Source organism: Pygocentrus nattereri, chromosome 29, assembly GCF_015220715.1.
Source record: "Pygocentrus nattereri isolate fPygNat1 chromosome 29, fPygNat1.pri, whole genome shotgun sequence".
Taxonomy (NCBI): Eukaryota; Metazoa; Chordata; class Actinopteri; order Characiformes; family Serrasalmidae; genus Pygocentrus; species Pygocentrus nattereri.
This window is the reverse complement of record NC_051239.1, coordinates 17,058,091-17,069,551: the sequence shown is the minus strand read 5'-3', so window position 1 is coordinate 17,069,551 and position 11,461 is coordinate 17,058,091. Positions and strand designations below refer to the sequence as shown.

The 11,461-nt window shown below is 42.6% G+C and overlaps 1 pseudogene; it reads left to right on the top strand.

Annotated features, from left to right (window-relative positions):
- The first annotated feature begins 3,169 nt into the window (after positions 1-3,169).
- Positions 3,170-10,096, top strand: LOC108416817 (annotated as a pseudogene).
- The last annotated feature ends 1,365 nt before the right edge of the window (positions 10,097-11,461 follow it).

The window sequence follows — 11,461 nt, the reverse complement described above, 5'->3', positions numbered from 1 at the left end:
AAATCTGTTAAAGAACAGATTTAGCTTCTTGGCCCCATCCACACTGACCTCTACTCCTCTGTTGTTGCTGGACCTGATGGTCCTCATTCCATTCCAGCTCTTCGGGGATGTTCGTTGTCCTGGTCGCCATGCCAACCGGCTGCAGCGCGATCAGCTGGTCGCGGGTGTAAACAAAGCGGCCATGCTGCATCGCCGCGGCGGACACGGGGAGTGAGTGAAAGGCGCTTTCACGGCGAAAAAACAGCCCAAAACACTCTTTACTCGCATGTTTCGAGAGGGCACAGCTTCCCTAAATTGCCTCGTCAAAATAAATAAACTATTAAAAAGGTATAAAAAAGTTAAGAGCAAAAACGAAAGAACATGAACGGGAGCTGCTGTAACAGGCAGCATGTGTTCTTAGCCCATGTGTTCTTTGTTTTGGTTTTTTAGTCCAGCCCCCTTGTTTCGTGATTCCACCCCTAATTGTATCCACCTGTGTTCCCGCCTGTTCCTTGTTTACCCTCGTGTATATAAGCCCTGGGTTGACCTTGGTCTGTGTTGGTCTTTGTTGTGTACTGTTTGTATGTTTGATCCTGTTTTCATTTGGTCATGTATGTCCCTCCTTCTCTCCGTGTTGGCTGTTTGACCCTGGACCATTGTGACTTTGACCCTGGATTTGCCCCTAACAAAAGTCGCTTATCTCAGCGTATGCATCCGCCTCCTCACTCCACACCACATTTACAAACATGACACACCCTTTCACAGTATAATTTCAGTCTAATTAGTTTTTCATTTGATTAATATCTGTTCATTTGATTTACTAATTACTCATGGATGTCTGATGACTCGAGTCTGTTCACTGATGGCCAAAGTAATGCGTTGACCATGAGAGCCGACTGTTTGATAACCGTCTAATTTATCCAAGGCCTTGAGGTGACGTTGTTAAAAGATAATAATTTGCCTCTCATGTTTTAAGAAGACCAAATGAAACACTAGGGCTTGTAGTTGGTTGTTTTGGTGATTATAAAGATTTTACTCAGACTCTTTTTCACATTAGTGGAGAAGCAGGTTAACATAAATGATTCACACTTTAGATCAGGGGTGTCCAAACTTTTTTCACTGAGGGCCACATACATAAAAATATAGGAGGGGCTGGGCCACTTACTAGAAATGAGATATATAGCCTTAACTTTAATGTATTAAAGTTAGAAAAATCAATTAAAAGTGGTCAAATATTTTATATTGTTGAATATAATTAAAGACAACTTTCCATAAATGGATCTTTATTGATTTATAAAAAAAAAACACTTAGTAGCTTTTTCTCAGAACAGCAGCCTCAGATTTCTTCTTAGAAGATTTACAGTACAGAGAAAAAACAATAAAGGGGAAAATGGGATGGGTAAATTTTAAGCTTGTTATTTAAGTTATTACCATTCGTTTGAAACGGTTATCAACATTAGCAGACTGAACTGGACTTAATAACAGGAGTGCATATAGTTTTAGTAAATTATTCTGGTGAGTATCAGCTGCGCTAGGTATGTAAATCGGGCCATCCAGCTGCGGTGCTGATCCGATGCCACTTGTGCCAAAAATCCGGACAGATGTAAATTGATCAAGTAGCACATCTGCATCAGATGAGATCAGCTGACTTTGTACTCTGTGTGTTAACAAGAAAAACGCATATAAGAAAGTGGTGCGCAAAAGCAGGGTAGTGACAGAATTGATGCGCATTATTGATATTTGCAGCATGTGTACTTGCACATGCATTAACTCACGGCTACTGTGGAATATATTTTTTACTCACCTAAAGTGGGAACGACATTGCACTCAGGGGGAGCAGTGCTGCTGCGCTTTGGAGCGAAGGATGGCTGGCAGGTCTGGAGTAAACTTAGTGGTTGAGATGCGAAGGTCATTATAGAGATGGCTGTCGGTCATTTTGGTTCTCAATCTGCTTTTGTTCAGTGTTAACAGCGAAAATGTTTGCTCACATATGTATGTTGAGCCAAATAGAATGATCATTTTTTTCACGTGGCATCTCATCAGAGGAAACTTTTCCTTTTCCAAGCCCCGGTAGAACTCGGGGAGGGAAAGCTGCTGATGTTGATTCTTCAGACAATCATCACACTGGATTTTGATGAGTTCTAATGGCAGATTCTCTTCCACTTCTTCGGGATCCACAAAGAAAGGAGTTGCGAATAGCTTGATTTCTTTTTCTTTTCTTTTTCTTTTTCAGTGTGGGAAGTGCACAACGTTGAAGTTGCGCAGTTGTGTCTTAAAGAGATTGAGCTTCACACAAAATGCTTTCATGTGCCCATAAAGTTGTGGTACAAGCTGCTCTTTCCCTTCTAGGCTCTTGTTCAGGGTGGTTAAATGATCAGTCAGATCAACTAAAAATGCGAGGTCTGCCAAACATAGAGGGTCATTCAGCTCATGAAGAGGTCGGTCCTTCTCCTTCAAAAACTGGTCAATTTCTGTCCTCAGGGAGTAAAAACGCTTCAGCACAGCGCCGCGGCTTAGCCAACGCACATCCGAGTGACAGAGTAGATCCCCATATTCAGCATCGACTTCAGAAAAGAAAGCCTATGAGAGACTATGCTGTAGTAACGCGAGACCTCAACGCGAACCTCGGCAGTATCGAGCAAGGCAGCGAGTCAGTAATAGGTAAACACTACATGGATTAGTTTTCTTAGCCAGCATAGTTATAAACTTAAAAGCTATAAAATTTATATGAATAAGCTACTCACTACATGAAGTACACTGGAGGACGGTGAAGAAGATCTGGACAGTCTGCAGGCTTATATCGACAAGTGTTTCGAATGAGTTGTTATGGGGAAACCAAACAACACGCCGACTCCGTCTGGCAGCAAAGGAGCTCCATCCACCAAGAGGAGTCGCCCAGAAGATTCACCAGGGGCTTCTTCTCAGTCCAGCGAAATGGTGGATATTTTGGAGTCCATTGATAAGAAGCTGTCCAGTTTCGACGCTCGCCTCTCCATTTTGGAAATTCTCCACAAGGAGTTTCAGGCTCTCCGGGAGTCGGTAGAGTTCAGCCAGCAGCAGGTGGAAGCACTCACTGTGGAGAACGCCGCTCTCAGAGAGTCGGTGAATTCCCTCACCAATTGAATGACCCGGCTCTCGGAGGAGAATAAAAAAATCAGGGAAGCCGTCACCGAGCTCCAGGCCCGCAGGCATGAGGGACAACCTCGTGTTTTCAGGACTACCGGTGAAATCGGAAGAAAACCTGGAGACGACAGTCAAGGAGTTCATGCAGGCCTACTTGAAGCTCCCGGAGGACACCGTAAAAACCATCAACTTAGATCGTGTTCACCGTATAGGAGCTAAGCGACCCGGGGCACACAGACCCAGACCAATCGTAGCCAAATTTGAACGTTTCAAGCAGAAAGAGCTGGTGAAGAGCCGCGGACGGGAGCTGAGAGGAACGGACTTCAGCGTCAACGATCAGTTTCCTAAAGAGATCCTGGAGCGACGCAAAATCCTGTTCCCACTCCGGAATAAACACATCCAAGAAGGTTCACGAGCTGACATCGCGGTGGATAAACTCTATGTAAACGGACAGCTTTATCGTGACCAGGAAACCACACCATGGCTATACTAATCAGGTGATCTGTGTACACAAACGCCTTTTTTCTCTATCTTTTTTTTTTGTAACTCTTTCGCTCTTTTCTTCTAAAAGATTCATTAGACATGTCTGTATATAACAATTAATGCCGGTTCAGTGAGCATAGTGGATTGTTTTGTTAAGCTATGTAATTATTATTATTATTTTTTTTTTTTATTTATTTACTTTTTTTTCTCTCTTTTTTATTCTTTTGCTATATTTGTCACTTTGGAGCACCCTTTCCTTTTCTTTCTGCACCCAACATGTTTGCCACACAGCACACACAATGCTATACAGGACACACAACATGCAGCGTACACTCACATACACACCCACACACACACACATCTTCAGTGAGCACACAACACTTTCTCGATTAATTTCAATATGAGCACACTGAGGTTTGTTTCATGGAATGTACGCAGAGTTGGTTCAAGGGAGAAGAAGGTGAAAATTATTAACCGGTTATACGATTTACAGGCTGACATTGTGTTCCTACAGGAGACACATGTGTCCAGAACATCTGCACACACTCTCCTCTTCACAGTTTCCTCATATGTACTCAGCCTGTTATAACTCTAAACAAAGAGGTGTAGCTATATTAATTAACAAAAGGATAAACTTCTCTATTAGAAACATGATATCAGACCCCGAAGGCAGATTTATAATACTTAACCTATCTATTCAGAATATAGATTTATGTATTGCTAGTATATATGGACCAAATGTTGATGATCCCTCCTTCTTTCATACCTTCTTCACCTTACTTGCTGATCACTCTGATACCACACTTGTAATAGGAGGGGACTTCAACCTGGTACTTAATGCAGAGATTGACAGGCTCAGTACAGCAGTGAGTCAAAGGAACTGGCAGTCTGCAGACATTCTTAAACAATACATGAAGGATTTTGGTCTTTGCGATGCTTGGCGCTCACATCACCCCACTCTGAGAGATTATAGTCTTTTCTCACAAGTACATCACTCCCACTCCCGCTTGGATTACTTTTTAGTCAGTAGCTCCATGATGACGGAAATCACAGACACTCAGATACATCCTATCACTATTAGTGATCACGCACCTGTATCTATGTCTCTGACACAGAAACGAGTTACACCACCAACTAGGAACTGGAGATTTAATACATCATTACTTAAAGAACAAGATTTCATTAATTATTTTAAACGAGAGTGGGCTATATACTTAGAACAAAATAATCTGCCGGAAATATCGCCATGTGTTCTATGGGAAGCAGGAAAGGCAGTAATGCGGGGTAAAATAATTTCTTACTGCGCACATAAGAAAAATAAAGAAAAAACACTTATATTAGAATTGGAACAGAAAATTAAATCTTTAGAAAATGCCTATGCTGCATCACCACAAGAAAATATAATTAACAGCCTGAGGAAACTTAAATTGGAATTAAATGAAATACTTGATAAGAAGACACAATTTATGTTGCAGAGGTTGCGTCTGGAAAACTTTGAACATGGAAATAAATCTGGAAAATTCCTGGCCAATCAGTTAAAACTGAATAAAGAAAAAACAGCTATTCACTCTATTAAAGACTCGGTCGGTAATATTACTCATGACCCACAACAAATAAATAACTCCTTTAAAGACTTTTATGAAGCCTTATACTCATCACAGATTAATCCATCTGATGCTGAAATTGAAGAATTTCTTAATGACATAAATCTTCCTAAATTAAATGAGGATCAGATTACGACTCTTGATTCACCTTTTTCATCATCTGAATTCTATAAAGCAATACAGCACCTTCCAAATAATAAAGCCCCAGGCCCAGACGGTTTCCCAGCAGAATTCTATAAAGAATTTTGGCCTGTGTTAGAACCTACTTTTTTCAGGATGGTGACTCAAATCAAGAATAACCACAAAATCTCTCCAAACATGAACTCTGCCAACATTAGCCTGCTAATATCTTAAACCAGGCAAAGACCCAACACTTCCATCTAGCTATCGCCCAATCTCTCTTATTAATGTAGACCTTAAAATTATTTGCAAAGTTCTCGCAAGAAGATTAGAATAAAATCACTCCATCTATTATACATTCAGACCAAACAGGTTTTATCAAGGGCCGGCACTCGGCCGATAACACACGCCGACTAATAAATATAATAGATTACTGTTCCATTAACAAATTAGAAAAAATAGTTGTCTCTTTAGATGCAGAGAAAGCATTTGACAGGGTAAATGGGAAATTTCTGTTAGCAGTTCTACATAAATTTGGATTTGGCCCATCCTTTATAAACTGGATCGAAACATTATACAGCTCTCCAAATGCACGGGTTAGGACAAATGATCTTATCTCACAAAGCTTCAGTCTGCAGAGGGGAACTAGACAAGGTTGCCCACTCTCTCCCTCAATGTTTATCATTTTCATTGAGCCACTAGCAGCAAAAATCCGACAGAATGTAAACATCAAAGGAATCCAAACAGAAAATACAGACCATAAAATAAGCCTTTATGCTGATGATGTATTACTTTTCCTCGGGAACTCACAAACCGCTCTTCTAAAGACAATCACACTTATAGATAAGTCCTCATCTGTATCAGATTACTCCATTAATTGGAGTAAATCAACAGTTTTGCCTCTGAATTGTAAATTTCAGAACATCATCACTACATCACTACAGTCGGGCAACATTAGATATCTAGGTATAAATTTTTCTCCCAGGCTGTTAGATCTGGTACGACTGAACCATATTCCTCTACTAAAAACAATAGAGGACGATCTCACACGTTGGAACTCTCTACCTATATCTCTCATGGGGAGAGTTGCCACAATAAAAAAGATGATTCTGCCTAAAGTAAATTATCTGTTCTTAATGATCCCTAATAAACCTTCTATTGCTTGGTTTAAGTCGCTAGACTCATATATTTCTAAATTTTTATGGAAAAGTAAAACATCTAGAATAAGCTTGAAGACTTTACAAAAGCTAAAATGCAGCGGTGGTCTAGAACTACCAAATATTTATCACTATTTTTTAGCCAATAGACTACAGTATGTTTCAAGGTGGATGAAATCAAACCGCTCATTAGCTCCAGCATTAAACATTACAATTGCTTTAAAAGCCTTACAATAAGCACCACCCTGATAGCCTGGTGGGAATTCTTAAAGATGGCTAAGTCTTTACTAATCCCTTGTAAATTAACACCCATTTGGAACAATCCCGATATATGTCGGAAAAAGACATTACTGAATTTTTCAGAATGGCAATAAAAAGGAATAAATAATTTAGAACATGTTATTCATGATGGGACCTTTATTTCATTTGAAGATCTTATTTTAAAATATGAAATTAGCAGTAGCAAATTTCTGGAATATCACCAATTGAGGTCCATCATACAGGCAAGATTTAATTTAAATAACCTAAATCTAGAAATCCCTTTGTGGATAACAGACTTTCTAAATCTCTATACCCCTAAACTGTTATCAAAAATATACAAGTTATTATAAAAAATTAATGATTCAATATCCCTTCCAATTACAAAATGGGAGAGAGATCTTTCCATCATCCTGGATGAAAACTTCTGGACACAGATATGTCTAAACACTTTTAAAATGACTAAAAATCCAAATTTACAACTTATACAATACAAAACTCTCCATAGAATACATTATACATTTGGGTGTCTGATGGCTCTTGGACTGGAGACGGGGGCTGCCGCTCTGCGGTTTCTGTGTGCAGGCCCTGTTGTTGATGGTGGGGGGCCTGGATGTGTGCCCTCACGGTCTTGGGGTGGGGATCTGGGGGCCCGTGGGGGTGGGTGCTGGCCCTGTCCGGGGGGCTGGCCTCCTCTGTGGGGGCCGGGGTGCGGGGTCTAGGGCCTTGGCGCCTGGGGTTGCCCGTCTCCCGTTTGGGCTCCTCCCTGCGCTGGAAGGGTCTGTGCCCCTCTGGGCGCACCGCCGGGTGGTGGGGGGTCTGGGGCGTGCCGGGGTGTCTGTCTGGCATTCCGGGATTCTGGATGCCTCCCGGGAGGAGGGGTGGGGCACTCAAGTAGGGGGACAACCACATAGGGCCGGTTGGTTCTGGACCCAGGACCACTGTGTCTGCGTGTATATGGGTGGGTGTGAAGTTTGTTGCAGGTGAGTGTGTTTGTGTTGGTATGTATGTGTGTGTGTTTGTATGTGTTTGTATTGTCATTGTGAGTATGTGTATTGTCATTGTGAGTATGTGTATTGTCATTGTGAGTATGTGTATTGTAATCGTGAGTATGTGTATGTGTGATAATTGTTGTCTCTTGTGTGCGTGTGGGTGTGTGTTGTTTGTGTTTGTATTGTCATTGTGAGTATGTGTATTGTAATTGTGAGTATGTGTGTTGTAATTGTGAGTATGTGTGTTGTAATCGTGAGTATGTGTATGTGTGATAATTGTTGTATCTTGTGTGCGTGTGGGTGTGTATGTTTTGTGCTGTGTCAGCTGTGTGGGCGGGCTGGAGCGCGGTGGTGTCCTGGGGGCTTGGCCGCTTCGGGCCCTGGGCCGGCCTTCCCTGCGCCGCGGCCGGGTGTAGGAAACCGGGGTGCCTAGTGAGCTAGCGCCAGCTGGCTCTCTTCCTCCGAGGGGTAGTCCTCTGCCTCTCGGTCTTTCTTATCCTGACCCTTCCCCTCCTCCCACTCAGTCAAACATCACACTACACATGGGGGTTCTGGGGGAGGGGGGCCCATGCTACAGTGAGTAGGGCCACCTACCTGGCTCTGCTCGCTGTGATGCGTGATGTCCCACTCCTCCCCTTTTTTTTTCCCCCTTACAATGACACATTTCATGACACATTACAGTACACACAGGGCTTTGGGGGGCAGGTGTGTCACTCAGCGGATGGTGGGTGGCGCTGCTGAGGTGACCTTACTTATCTGCTCACTGCTACCTGCCCCTCAATTTTATTTACACATTAGACATTGAGTGCCTTGGGGGGCAGTGTGGCAGTGTGGGCCTGGGTCTATGACTTGCTGAGCCTGGACATCTGTGGTACATGGTGGTGGGCAGGAGTTACCCCTCCCGACCTCTCCCCGCTGCTTGCCGACTCCGCCCCCCCCGGGGTATGGGTGTCCTGTGGGTCCCTGGGTGCATGGCTGGACATCTTGGCGTGGTCCCTGCCCTGCTCCCCTGGGCGGTTGTATCCTGGGGGTGGTTTGGGCCTCTTTGGCATGGGGGGGGTCCTGCCGGGGGTCGGCCGGTCTCGGGCGCTTGGGGCCTCGGGGGCCGCATGCTCGGCTCATGCTGGGGATGTTGGCCTGCCGGGGGGGTGGGCTGCTCATTGCCTCCGGCTCTCTGGTCTCTTGCCCTTTGTCTGTGGGCGCTCCGTCTGGGGCCTCCATTCTTCGTCCTCTGGGGCGTGCACGCGGTGGCCGTCGGAGCATGTGGCCTCAGGTCTCCTGAGTTCCTAATGGGCTGTGGATGGTCCGGGCCCCCCAGGGTCCTTCCCTATCTGTCTCTGGACCCCGGGGGCATGGTTGTGGCTTCTTGCCCTCATTATTGAGCACATTCCATGACACATGACACGTGGACGCATATACACACATATACACATTGCTGCAAACAGTAGAATTGTGTGTGGTGTGTGGGTGTATATGTGTATATGCATATGTATGGATATGTGAACATGTGTATGTATTTATACCTGTATAATTGTTTTTTTCCCTCCCCCTTTTTTATTTTTTTTATTTTTATTTATTTATTTACTTTTTTTATTTAGTTGTCTGTTTATTTACTTATTTTATTTGTTTTTTCTCTTTCTTTTTGTTTCTTTTATTTATTTTTTATTATTATTATTAAAAAGAAAAAAAAAAAAAAGGAAGTGGCTCTGATGCAGATAATGAGCCAGCCACCTGTCTGCAAGAACATAATACAGCTAATCGAGTAGTTTGATGAGCCTGAGAGATACATCCTCATTATGGAGCACCCTGACCCTTGCGTCGACTTAAAAGGATTCCTGAAAAGTCATGGAAATTGCATGGATGAAGAGACGGCCCGAGCCATAATGGTCCAAGCTGTGGAGGCAGTGAGCCAGTGCAGCATGCGAGGTGTCCTGCATCAGGACATCAAAGGGGAAAACTTGCTAATCAAGATGGACACCTTAGAGGTCAAGCTTATTGACTTTGGCTGTGGAGACCTGGTCAAGACAATGGAGTATCACAGATACACAGGTAAAAATTCAACACTTTCCCTTTGTGGAAAATCTTTAGTTAAAGGTGAAGGAGTTGAGCTTCACATCTAAGAAGGATGTGAAGGTGAACCATGTCCTATAGCCACTTAGCTATTAAATGAATTATTGTGCTCAGCTGTGCTCTTTCTCTGTTAATGTTCTCAGGCACGGTTCCTTACTATCCTCTTGAGTTTTCTGCAAAAGGGAAGCATCACGCTGATCCTGCAACAGTGTGGTCCCTTGGTGTCCTATTGTTCAGGATGGTTTGTGGATTTCTTCCCTCCGCTGACAAAAGGATTTGGAACTTCAAGGATGGCCTGTCTAAGGGTTAGACAAATGGGAACGTCTGGGTAAACAAGGCATCCTTTTGACTTAAATAAGTACAGAGGAAGGAAAATTGATCACATAATTGATAGTTAGAAGAATTTACACTTGAGGCCAGACAACCCTAAATGTATACCTTTACAATCTGAAATTTCATGCTTAAGCATCTCTCTGCCATCCAATTCCGTCAATCTGCACAGAATGCTGTAATCTGATTGGCTGGAGCTTGGAGCAGATCCCTTCCTCAAGACCTAGTTTGCAGCAGTTCATGCGGCATAAGTGGTTTCAGCTCACTAGCCAGAACTAGGAATAGGTTATCCAGGGAGGCTAGAAGAAGAAGCCATGAACCTAAAATATCTGGTGACAATTGAGGAAGCATACATACTGTAAGTAAACTGGAAATAATGATTAAGATCAAAAATTGCCAGATTTTTAAGCTTGAGAGTCTAATGCATAGTCTTTTGGTTTATGTTTCAGGTTATGAAGGGCTGTTGAGGAGAGTGCATAAAAACACCAACAAAAACAACAGCAACAAAGAACACCTTTCCATGTGACCACAGACTACTGGAAGTAGAACAGTGACAACTGACGAAGGACAACAACAATATAAAATGAATAAGGGCAGTGGAAGATGGACAATAGCCATGGAAGAAGGACAAGAGCAATAGAAAAGGGACCACTGGGTCCACTGATGACTTCCAACATATCAAAAACAGTCTAAAATAATTTTTACATGACCACTTTGTCCCTCAGAATTCAACAGGCTGTCGTTTTATATTATCTTTAAAACTGAAATATGTAAACGAGCTCTGTTCTAGTTAACCTAGTTGCTAGTTGTTACCCTAATTATAACCTAGTTGCTGGCTTCCCATTCAAAAATGATGAACTTGCACGCGAAAAGTACTTTTAGCCAAAGTGTGGTGTGATAGTGCCAAGTGTGGCCCAGAACCGTCTGCTGTCTGGGATGTTATGTCAGCAGTTTGAATAAAATTGAAAGTAACGTTACCTTTTCTTTAGTATTTGTGGTACTGTATATTTTAGAAATGCAACACAGTAACACTATAATAACACTGTTATTATATGTGTTATTATATGACTGTGACTGCAATCAGCTCCACATGTTGAATTTTGAAGCCTGTATTCAGTTTCAACCAATAGAAACAAACAGATAATCTGCTGATTATCTTTGCTGATATATTATCTGCTGATATAATGCTTTGGTGCCACCTGGTGGAAAATAATTGAAATTGCAGTGCTACTGTAACGCGCATGAATCAGCTCAGCAGCATCCATCAAAAAAACAACCACCATGGCATGTTTAACAAGAGAAAACACTGCGTTATTATTAATGTACAACATATCAAATCACTTTC